Source organism: Molossus molossus, unplaced genomic scaffold, assembly GCF_014108415.1.
Source record: "Molossus molossus isolate mMolMol1 unplaced genomic scaffold, mMolMol1.p scaffold_m16_p_5, whole genome shotgun sequence".
Lineage (NCBI taxonomy): Eukaryota > Metazoa > Chordata > Mammalia > Chiroptera > Molossidae > Molossus > Molossus molossus.
The window spans coordinates 78,600,292-78,611,729 of NW_023425388.1; the positions used below are offsets into that span (position 1 = coordinate 78,600,292).

The following is an 11,438-nucleotide window of genomic DNA, read 5'->3' on the forward strand; positions in this document are numbered from 1 at the left end:
CTACATCACCTGTTTCCCAATAATTATGAACACTATCTGTTCACCCTATGCCATTATGTGAAAATTAGAATTAACTATATACCATTTTAATGAGTGCTGTGTATCTACAGAGGGCCAAATAAAACCCACGAGGACTGCTTTCCCGTTTTGTGTGTTTTAATAGGATGTTTGACTTTTTTACCATATAAAGTAAGAAAAATGAAGTACATAGAGATTATTATATTGAAATTAAAATCTCTGATTCGATGTTCTCAGGAACCTTATTCTGGGACCCTCAACCGGTCTGGAACTTTCCTACCTCAGAATGAGGAAGTGCTTTGGGCTTTCCTGAAAACACTTGCTGGTTTTTAATTCTAATAAACTATATACATGTCCTGTTTGCTGTACGAGATTGTGATTTCAAAGTCTATCGCTGCAGTCAGGATAGATAGGTCTTTTGCAATTTTGAAATAAATGTTGAAAATGTCAGTTTCATAGTAAAATAAAATGGGAGTTTTCTATTTAATTATATTTAAAGCATCACAAATGATTATTTAGAATAAGGAATATAATCAAGCATTTATCAAACTATATACTAAATGCTAGGAAATTAGAGACTGCCCTTTTCCCTCAAAGGATTCTGGTGGAAAAGCATTAAAATAAATTACTGGAACACATTGGGAAATAACAAAAAGAGAAATAGTGAGCAAAATTAAATGTTTAATTTCAATTCTTGGTCATTGCGCTGTTCTTAAGAGTTCTTATTGCAGAACTTGAACACAAAAGAAGGGCAAACATACGCAGAAAGACAAATTAATAGAAATTTTCCTTTGAGTGAACAATGCAATTACTAAAATCACCAAGCTGAATATTGAAGCTTTATGAGAAACCTGTTGTGTACAGCTTATATATGCACTGGCAATGTGAGTGCCAGACATGCCCCATTCCATAACGCCTAGTCTTATGAAATGGTATGAAGAGTAAAGTAAGAATTCACTTGGATTATTTAACCAATAGTTTTATATCTAATATTGAGTTGTTTTTATTCTTTTCTTGAAATCTGCTTTGTTTTGAACACTTGAGTGTTTGCCGTAATATCATTATGACAGAATCACCACCCACAGGCTTTCTGTGCAGGGAAGACACTCAGAAAGAGGTTAACTGATGCTCTCTTATAACTTTATTCCAAACGGGGTTTGTAATGCTGTGGCCCTTTGGTTCAGTTTAAATCTCATCTGTTTAATAGCTTCACTGACCTAATGAGCTACTGCTAGAGACTCATTGTGAGCGCATCAATTCAGTGGGCATCCTTGGCTCTGACCGCATTGCCACACCGTGGATCCAAGGGACACCACTCATTTATTGGTGATTGTGAAATGAAGTAGAAATGGTTTGCAGTGAATGCAAAATGTCAGCCAGGGCCAGCTAGAGATGATATTTGCAGAAATCAGTGCCCATAAAACTGTCAGAGAAGTAAAATTTCCTTTGGTCAAAACAGAAAAACCTAAAAAACCCCCACAAAACATCTTTCTAGTGAAGGCCAACTTATATGGCTTATGTGATGGTCATTTTTAAGGCACTGTCCCCTCCCCCTCCACCACAGACAGCAACCAGGTATATGGACAGACAACAGAGCATACACACTTATTTCTGAAAAGAGATACAGGAAAGGACGGCTTAGAAACTGGAATAATTTTCTCTTTGCTATCTAAATATTCAGACACTTGCTCTTAGCTCTGTCAAGCAGGCGGTGCTGGGTGTATCTGCCTAATACCAAGGATAATATCGGGATTGCACACTTCTTTCTGCATGTCATGCTTTACAGGGCATTGACTCTGGAAATAACCACCGACAATTACTATTGTTGGTTACATAGTATGACAGAGACCCTTACACTATTATCCTTCCATGGCATTTTTTATTACAAATCCCATTAAAATGTGATTTATTGTCTCAAGTACCCCACACATTATCCAGAATCGCTCTTCAGGCTGATATTATAAACCATTTCATACCTTTCTTTTTTGATCTATCAAACAAAACTAAGGCTCTACAGTCCAAAATTTATGTATATGTCATTGTAAAAGAATGCCTATTGAGTCTTTAAAAGAAGCTAAACTTTTACATGAAACTGCCTTTAGTGGAGGTTCTTACCATTTATTTATTTTATTATTGTTGGCATTGATTAGCACAGCTACATTATCTCAGGCCTTTCCCCAGGTCCAAGCATGTCTATAGGATGTACGTTGTCTTGGTTTAGGAGCTACATTGTTTGAAGGTGTTGTTTAAGTGTATAGTATTTAATATCCATTGATATTAAGTACTAACTGATAATGAGGATGATAAAGATGACTGTAGCTTTCCTTTAATTCTGATTTATTGTGAGAATTGTAACACTGCAGGCGCTTTGAATCTTCAGGATCCCATTGCCTCGTCGATAATTTCATAAGCTGTCTCAGAACTTCTCCCTTGACTCTAGCTTAGTTGCTGTTTGTGTTTGCAGTAAGCCACTAGTCTTGGTTTCTCCAGACAGGACAGAACTTGGCAGGGACTTACCTAGAAAAAAGCTTCTCAAGATGCTGAGTGGCCTTCAGCCTCTATCCAGGAGAACAGACTCGCAGGGCTGTGTACCTGTGGAGTCTCTAGGTTTCTACCTGCCTTAGTTCCTGCTGATTACTGGTAGATGATGAGTCCAGCTCCTGGCCCAAAGCCTACATGTGACTTTTTAAAAAGCCTGACCGTAGGAAATGACAAACACTCAGGGGAAAGCTGCCCTCCCCACCCCAGACCTGGTGCCCAGCCAGTGCATGGCACTCGGGAGGGAGTTGCAGTCAAGGACTCCAGCCCTCTGCCCGGCCATACTCTCATGCATTTCTGTGTTCCTTGTCCAGGCACCTCCATGCAGAGGCCTCTTTACCGGGGCCTTTGGTAGAAGCCTTTCTCAGGTGTCTCTGCTGAGACCTTCTTATCTAGGAGAGGGGGGATCTTAAAGACACTTTTTCTCTATTCTGATCCAGTACTTAGTACTTTTCTATTCCTAGCCCTTCCCTTTCCATCCTGTTCTGCCCCTACCCCCACCCTCATCCATCAAACTTGAAGAGCCTTGTGTTTGAGACTCTCTTCACAGTGAGACCATTCCCCACACTGGGCAGATCCACCTGACCCAGTGCTGATCCACGGGGAAGGGGGGACAGTGAGGGAGGTCGTGTTTTCTATTTGATCTTTGCATCTATCATTGCAGTCAATGATGAAAGGCTTGCCTGCTTCATTTTGGCTTGTTATCTTAATTGACACTCCAACACCTGGCAGCTCAGCTCAGCTCTTGACAGTTGATCTTTTGTGTGGCATCATCTCACCTCATCCATTTCACATCTGAATTCTAAACAACACAAGAAGTTGGAGTGGTACTGAGAGATCATTGATTGTTGACTAATCTGTTGAGTGAAAGGATATGGACCTTAAGTATATTGAAATACAAGGACTTTTCCTTTCTGTTTTGAGATAAGAAAGTTGCAAAAGATCTGTAAGAATGAGATCACTCTTATAAACTCAAATAGCAAAGAACTAAACAATCACAAGTGAATTAAATTCTAGAAGGAGATCAGCCCTTTCTAGAAAAGAAGGACCTGTGACTACTCTCTTTCTTGATGGAATGGCAGAAGGAGGCATCAACTCATCTCAATCTAGGTAAGAAGAAACCAGATAAACTTTTAATAAACATTTAACATTGCATGTGGGTTGATTTGCTGAATTAGGACCCAAGAGAACCCTCATCAGAGAGCAAAGCCATATCTGCTTTTCAATTCTTGCCACTGAGAGTACAAAGAAAGCATGCTGAAGGCTGGGGGCATGGTAGGAGTTTTAAGTAAAGTCTTCTGAGTATCTCTACAGAGTTTAGGGCAAATATATATCACCTGTAGTACACAGAAGGCTTGAGGCAGCTCAGGAAAGCTTCAAGAAATCCCTCTGGGACATGAGGAATTTACTGATTGCAAGGGAACCGTATACTGAGGGCTAGTGGAAAAACAGGTTGGAGAAATATCTTCATGATTTGGGACAGAAGAGCAAAGGGATTCCACAGAGGACTTAAAAGCTAAATAGGCTGTAAAACAAAGAAAGACCTTTAAAGCATTGCTGCTATTCATATAAAATTTCTGACCACATCTTTGAAACATTTAAAGCAATTGTTGACTAGAATTAAAATAAAGCTGCATTGAATCCAGACCCAGTTCAACTACAGATTAGATGGACTCAGCTAGGAACTGGCACTGCTATTGCATTGTGTTGGTCAAAGCCAGTTAACAAGGCCAGTTCAGAATCCAGGGGAAAAGAAATAATCTCCATCTTTATGTAATGAGTAACATGTATGTACCAGGAGTGTGTGTGTGTGTGTGTGTGGGGGGGATTGTTGGGACTCATATTTATAGACCAGTTATAATGCTAAATAATACGTTTACAAATAAGCCATGGTTTTAAGACTAAATTATGTTTTAAGAATAAACTGGAAGAAGTTAGAAGATATTTAAGATAGAATGGTAATAAAATACAATATATCAAAATGTGTTGAATGTGGCTAATGCAGTACTTAGAGGGAAATTTGTAATATTAAATGCTTGTACTAGAAAAGGCAAAAAATATAAAATTAAGGATCTAAGTTTCCAACTTAAGAAAGTAGAAAAACAAAAGCAAGTTAAATCCAAAGGAGAATAAAGTAATTAATAAAGATAGCAAAAATAAATAAATTATTAAATAAACCAACAATAAAGAATATCAACAAAGAAGCAAAAACCAAAGACTAGTTCTTTGAAAAGATTAAGAAAATGTAAAACCTTAGCAAGAACTAAAAAAACAAAAAAAAAAACACACAAAAAAGAGGGACAATTCCCTCCCCTCAATAAGTGATCAATACCAGGAATTAAACATGGAACATCATTCTAATCCCAAAACCAGAAAAAGACACTACAAAGAAAGAAAACTACAGGCCAATATCCCTGATGAACATAGACGCCAAAATCCTGAACAAAATACTAGCAAATCGAATCCAGCAATACATCTAAAAAGGTATTCACCATGACCAAGTGGGATTCATCCCAGGGATGCAAGGCTAGTACAATATTTGCAAATCAATAAATGTGATACACCACATAAACAAAATGAAGAATAAAAAACACATGATCATATTAATACATGCTGAAAAAGCATTCGACAATATCCAGCATCCATTTCTGATAAAAGCACTCAGCAATGTGGGAATAGAGGGATCATATCTTGACATAATAAAGGCCATATATGAAACACCTACAGCCAACATCATACTCAATGGGCAGAAACTAAAAACATTTCCCTTAAGAACAGGAACAAGACAGGGATGTCCACTTTCACCACTCTTATTTAACATTGTACTGGAAGTCTTAGCCACAGCAATCAGACATGAAGAAAAAATAAACGGGATCCAAGTTGAAGGAGGAAGTAAAACTGTCATTATTTGCAGATGACATGATACTATACATAGAAAACCCTAAAGACTCCATCAAAAATCTACTAGAGTTAATAAATGAATTTGGCAAAGTAGCAGGATACCAAATTAATGTCAAGAAATCGATGGCATTCTTGTACACCAATGATGAACTCACAGAAAGAGAAACTGAAAAAACAATCCCACTTACCATTGCGGTAAAAAAAAATTAAGACCCCTAGGAATAAACTTAACCAAAGAAGTAAAGGACCTATTTACAGAAAACTACAGGACATTGAAAAAAGAAATAGAGGAAGATATAAAAAAGTGGAAGCACATACCCTGTTCATGGATTGGAAGAATTAACATCATTAAAATGTCCATATTACCCAAAGCAATCTATAGATTCGACGCAATCCCCATCAAAATACCAATGACATATTTCACAGAACTAGAACAAATATTTCAAAAGTTTATATGGAACAAAAAAAGACCCCGAATAGCCACAGCAATTTTGAGAAAGAAGGACAAAGTAGGTGGGATCACAATACCAGATATCAGATTGTACTACAAAGCGACGGTAATCAAAACAGCCTGGTACTGGCACACGAACAGGCAGATAGACCAGTGGAACAGAATAGAGAACCCAGAAATGGACCCAAGGCAATATGCTCAATTAATATTTGACAAAGCATACAGTGGAGTAAAGACAGTCTCTTTAATAAATGGTGTTGGAAAAATTGGACAGCTACATGCAAAAGAATGAAACTAGACCATCAACTTACACCATACACAAAAATAAACTCAAAATGAATAAAAGACTTAAATGTGACCCGTGAATCCATAAAAATTTTAGAAGAAAATGTAGGAAACAAAATTTCAGACATCATACACAGCAGAATTTTCACTGATACATCACCTAAGACAATAGAAACAAAGGAGAAAATGAACACATGGGACTACATCAAACTGAAAAGCTTCTGCACAGCAAAAGAAACAACCATCAAAATGGAAAGGCAACCCACTGAATGGGAGAACATCATTGCCAATGATACATCAGATAAGGAGTTAATTTCCAAAATATATAGAGTACTCGTACAACTCAACAAAAGGAAGACAAAGAACCCAATTGAAAAATGGGCAGAGGAGCTGAATAGACACCTCTCCAAACAGGACATACAAATGGCCAAGAGACATATGAAGAAATGTTCAACATTACTAATCATCAGAGAGATGCAAATTAAAACAACAATGAGGTATCACCTCACACCTGTCAGAATGGCTGCCATCAACAAATCATCAAACAACAAGTGTTGGTGAGGGTGTAGAGAAAAGGGGACTCTAGTGCACTGCTGGTGGGAATGCAGACTGGTGCAGCCACTATGGAAAACAATATGGTGTTACCTCAAAAAATTAAAAATTGAACTTCCATGTGACCCAGTGATCCCACTTCTAAGAATATACCCTAAGAAGCCTGAAACACCAATCAGAAAGACGATATGTATCCCCATGTTCATAGCAGCACTATTTACAATAGCTAAGATCTGGAAACAGCCCAAGTGTTCATCAGTAGATGAATGGATGAAAAAGCAGTGGTACATATACACAATGGAGTACTATGTAGCTGTAAGAAAGAAAGATCTCTTATCCTTTAAGACGACATGGAGGGACCTGGAAATTATTATCCTAAGTGAAACAAGCCAAACAGAGAAAGACAGATACCACATGATCTCACTTATATAGGGAATATAATGAATATAACAGTCTGAGGTATAGGGTAGACCAAGAAACACGGAAGTAGGGTACAGACTGACAACCCTCAGAAGAAGGGGTGGTGGGGTATGGAAAGAGATAAACCACAGAACTTATATGAATGTATGCATAACCAATGGACATGGACAACAAAGCTGGGGATGGGGTAGGGGGGATGGGGAGGAGGGTGTCAATGGGGTAAAAAAGGAGAAACCTCTGTAACAAAAATAAAATTAAAAAAAAATGGAACATCACAGGAAGGATAATAGGGGATATTAAAAGCAACTTTATGCCTGTAAATTTGCTTATTTAGATAAAATGAATAAATTTTTGATAGACACATTACCAAAATGCATGTAAGAATAAATAGAAGTCGTTGGGATGCTGAGGTGGTTAGCAGCTAGCTGGTAGGCTTTGTTCCTTCCTACCTCCTCTCTCCCTGGAAAGGGAGGGGCTTCAGTGCCCAGGAGCTGTGGCCACAGTACTGAGCTTGAAGTCGCTTGGATTTCTCTCAAATGTGTGTGCTGAGGAGACTCAGATGTTGGCCTCAGCTCCTAGGCTGCACTCAGCAGATTGGTCCATGAAAACTTCTGTATTGAGACAAAGAAACAACATCTATTATGCTGGGCTTGGCAGCTAGAAAGAGTAGAGATAGCAGAAATCCTGCAGTCTGAAAAGCAGACTGAAAGGTGACAAGCTGAGGATGGGTGGTAGAGAGAGCTATAACAGCCCCTCAATCTAGAAATGTTAGTAAGAACCCACAACAACTTAATAGACAGAAGACCAAGGATCAAAATTCCCAGATGGAGATTGTTCATAAGAAAAAAGAAAGAGGGTATATTTATGCATGGCAGACCATGCAAAACGGGGGGAAGAACAGACATTTTCCAAATAATCCAAATGAGAACTCCAGTTTATCATTTCCCAGCTTACTCTGTAAGTCTCAAACTCATCAGAACTAGGCTGGAACCAAATTTAAGCCACCATCACCAAGTGTTCTTCCTGAATCACCCAGCCACTGGGTCCCTGTTTTCTTTAACCCTTCTGATAAGGAAATAATGATATTTCAACTTCAAACCTTACTTAAAGTACAGGTATAAAATAAGATAAGGTGCTGATGTTTAAATTTAGTAATAATTAAGGATAGTTGTCAACTGTTTCATACCAAATTCAATGCTAGGTAATTAATCTCTGTGTCAAACCGCTAATTAATGTAGAAAATACAATTAGACATCATCTTGTTTTGTGTTGCATGCACTGTGATGGAATGGTAGTATTAGTGCCACTTAAAGTAGCTAAATTTCCAATCATTGTACTTGATATTAAGTGTTCTCAATTGAGTAACTCTAAAAAAATTTTTTTTTTCTTTATTGATTTCAGAGAGAGAGGAAGGGAGAGGGAGAGAGAGATAGAAACATTGATGAGAAAGAACATTGATTGGCCGCCTGCTGCATGGCCCCCACTGGGGACTGGGCCCACAACCTGGGCATGTGTCCTGATCAGGAATTGAACTGGTGACATCTTGGTGCATGGGTCCATGCTCAACCACTGAGCCACACCAGCTGGACTCAATTGAGTAACCCTTAAGTGAAATCATTCACATTTAGATTTGGGGAATGATAAAGGAATCAACTTTTTCTATTGCTTGTTGGGATAAAATACTGATTTAAGATGATCACTCAGAAGTCAGCAGATCTACTTATTGAAAGCTAGTGAATCTGATTATACGCATCTAGTTAAGAGAGGGATTAAGAACTAGTTGAGTATTTGAAAGTTTAATGTCCTAGAAATGCCTAAACCAGTAACATGCCAACAACCGCCAGAAGAAAATGTGTATTTTCCTTACAGAATAGATGCAGTTCAGTAAACTGAATATTGTGCATGTGGAAGTGACACTAGGAGCTATTTAGGATGACATAGAATCCTCCAGTGGCTCCCTTTCTTGATGCAATGGGTAGGTGACTCCTTTTTTTTTTTTTTATCCTCACCCGAGGACATTTTTCCATTTTTTGTTCAGATAGAGCGGGAGGGAGAGAGAGGAAGAGAGAGAGAGAGAAACATCGACGTGAAGGGACACATCGAGTGGCTGCCACCTGCACGACCAACCAGGGCCGGGGACAAACTGCAACCGAGGTACACGCCCTTAGCGGGAACCGAACCCCGGGTCTCTCTGTACCGCAGGCCGACGCTCCAACCGCTGAGCCAAACCGGCCAGGGCTCTTTTTTTTTTTTTTTTTAAACATTTTTTTTCTTTATTGATTTTTGGAGAGAGAGGAAGGGAGAGGGAGCGAGAGATAGAAACATCAATGAGAGAGAACATCGATCAGCCGCCTCCTACATGCTCCACACTGGGGATCCGGCCCACAACCTGGGCATGCGTCCTGACCGGGAATCAAACCAGTGACCTCTTGGTGCATGGGCTGAGGCTCAACCACTGAGCCACACTTGCCAGGCTAGATAGGTGACTCTTAACAAATGTGCCAAAACCACTTTTTATAGAAACAGTATTTGGTGGTCAGAGTAGCTTTCATAACACCTTTTTGTATTATGGCACTTTACGGGCTATTCTGACGGTGATCTGGCCTCATCGTCCCTGCAAAGCTTGCTTCGAGTAGGGAGCTATGTAGTAATGTGAAGGTTTTGAATACCTAGGAAAAAAAGAGCCATGTAAATATATGTAATGAACGTGTAGCATTTGTACAATTTTGGCATTCATCTTACAAAAATAGAGTATTTTAGTATGAATTCGCCGAATGGAAGAGCATGGACTCTTTCTTACACTAGGGCCTAATTTTAAAGGTCCAAAATCATTTGTTTTTAATGTTTGCCCTGTGCTTAAGTGCCAGTGTATGTGTTATAATTGATCTGGTTGTAAACTATATTTCAAAATAAATCATAGTGTAATAAGTTTTATATAACTATAACTGAAAAGGTTTATCAACCTGCTAAAACCCTTCATAAGGGATATGAAATGCAGTATGGGACTATTTTAATTTTTATTCCTTATGCCCAAAGATGAACTGTCAAAGGATCCATCTAACCTTGAAAATTTGTATTGATTTTGAACAATGTTTGTAACCTATGACACAAATATGCTTAATCATGCCAGTGTTATTTGGTCACCAGTAAGTGCAACCAGGGAACTACTTGCCCAAAAGATGTGATTTATTGCAGAATTACCTTGATACCATGTTTTACCTCCCTAAAAATAAATGCCAAGTATAACGTTAACCCAATAGTAAATAAAAATAAAATTGTGAGGGATCAATTAAAAATTCGATTGTAAGTGCCCTGTTTTCTGATTTGGCAGCTTTTTCAATATTTTTAGGCAGACTGGCCAAGTTGTATTTCTTCAAATAAATTAAGGTGAGCTAACATTGCCCAACTCAATTATATCCTAAAGACAAGTTTATGTACTACTTAATGTGCATATATGAATTTGAAGCATGAAATTAAAAAAAATAAAACTGTTTCACCCCCCAAAAAATAAACAGAATCTCCAAACGACCCTACGTCAATGAGAAGAACTGAATTTGCAATAGTAAGAAAACTCCGTGAATATTCTTCACTGACAAACACCATTACACATCTAAAGGAGAGAATGCCTTCTAATCGTACACAGACTTTTTCGAGGTATAGAGGAGAGGAGAACACTTCCTAACTTGTATTTTGAGCATCTTCCTGATACCAAAATCTGAAAAGGACATTTCAGGATAAGAAAATTACAGATGAATATTCCATATGAACATAGACACAGAAGTCTTTGATAAAATATTAGCAAGTAAAATCTAAAAAATATAAAAATATATGTTTCATTAGAACATGCCATGACCATTCATAAAGCCAAGGTAAATATTATTATGTTATGGTAAACTAATCTCAAAATGATTATAGTAACAGAAAATCTTCATGATAATAGAAATGCCTTTCAGGTATCAGAGTTATAAAATCAGTTGCTGGGTGAAACTTCAATGTGTTAATTAAGTTAGGCTGTTGCCTTCAGGCTTGTGAATGTTTAAACAGTTTGAAGTATCATTACAGATAGAACTAACCATCTGCCATCTATCTATCTATCTATCTATCTATCTATCTATCTATCTATCATCTACCTATTTATCTAATCTTCTATCTCAGTCTCTATGTGTCTATCTATTTAGCATTACTTCATTTTCTCTAATCAAATTCTTGTTATTTATTCACAAATTTTAGTTGGCTTTATGTTTCCACATAAGTGCTTCTTAAGTGTGTTGAC

The 11,438-nt window shown here is 37.9% G+C and overlaps 1 pseudogene; it reads left to right on the forward strand.

Annotated features, from left to right (window-relative positions):
• The window catches only part of LOC118616985, a 48,865-nt pseudogene extending 40,579 nt beyond the window's left edge, over positions 1-8,286 (forward strand).
• Positions 8,287-11,438: the final 3,152 nt, after the last annotated feature.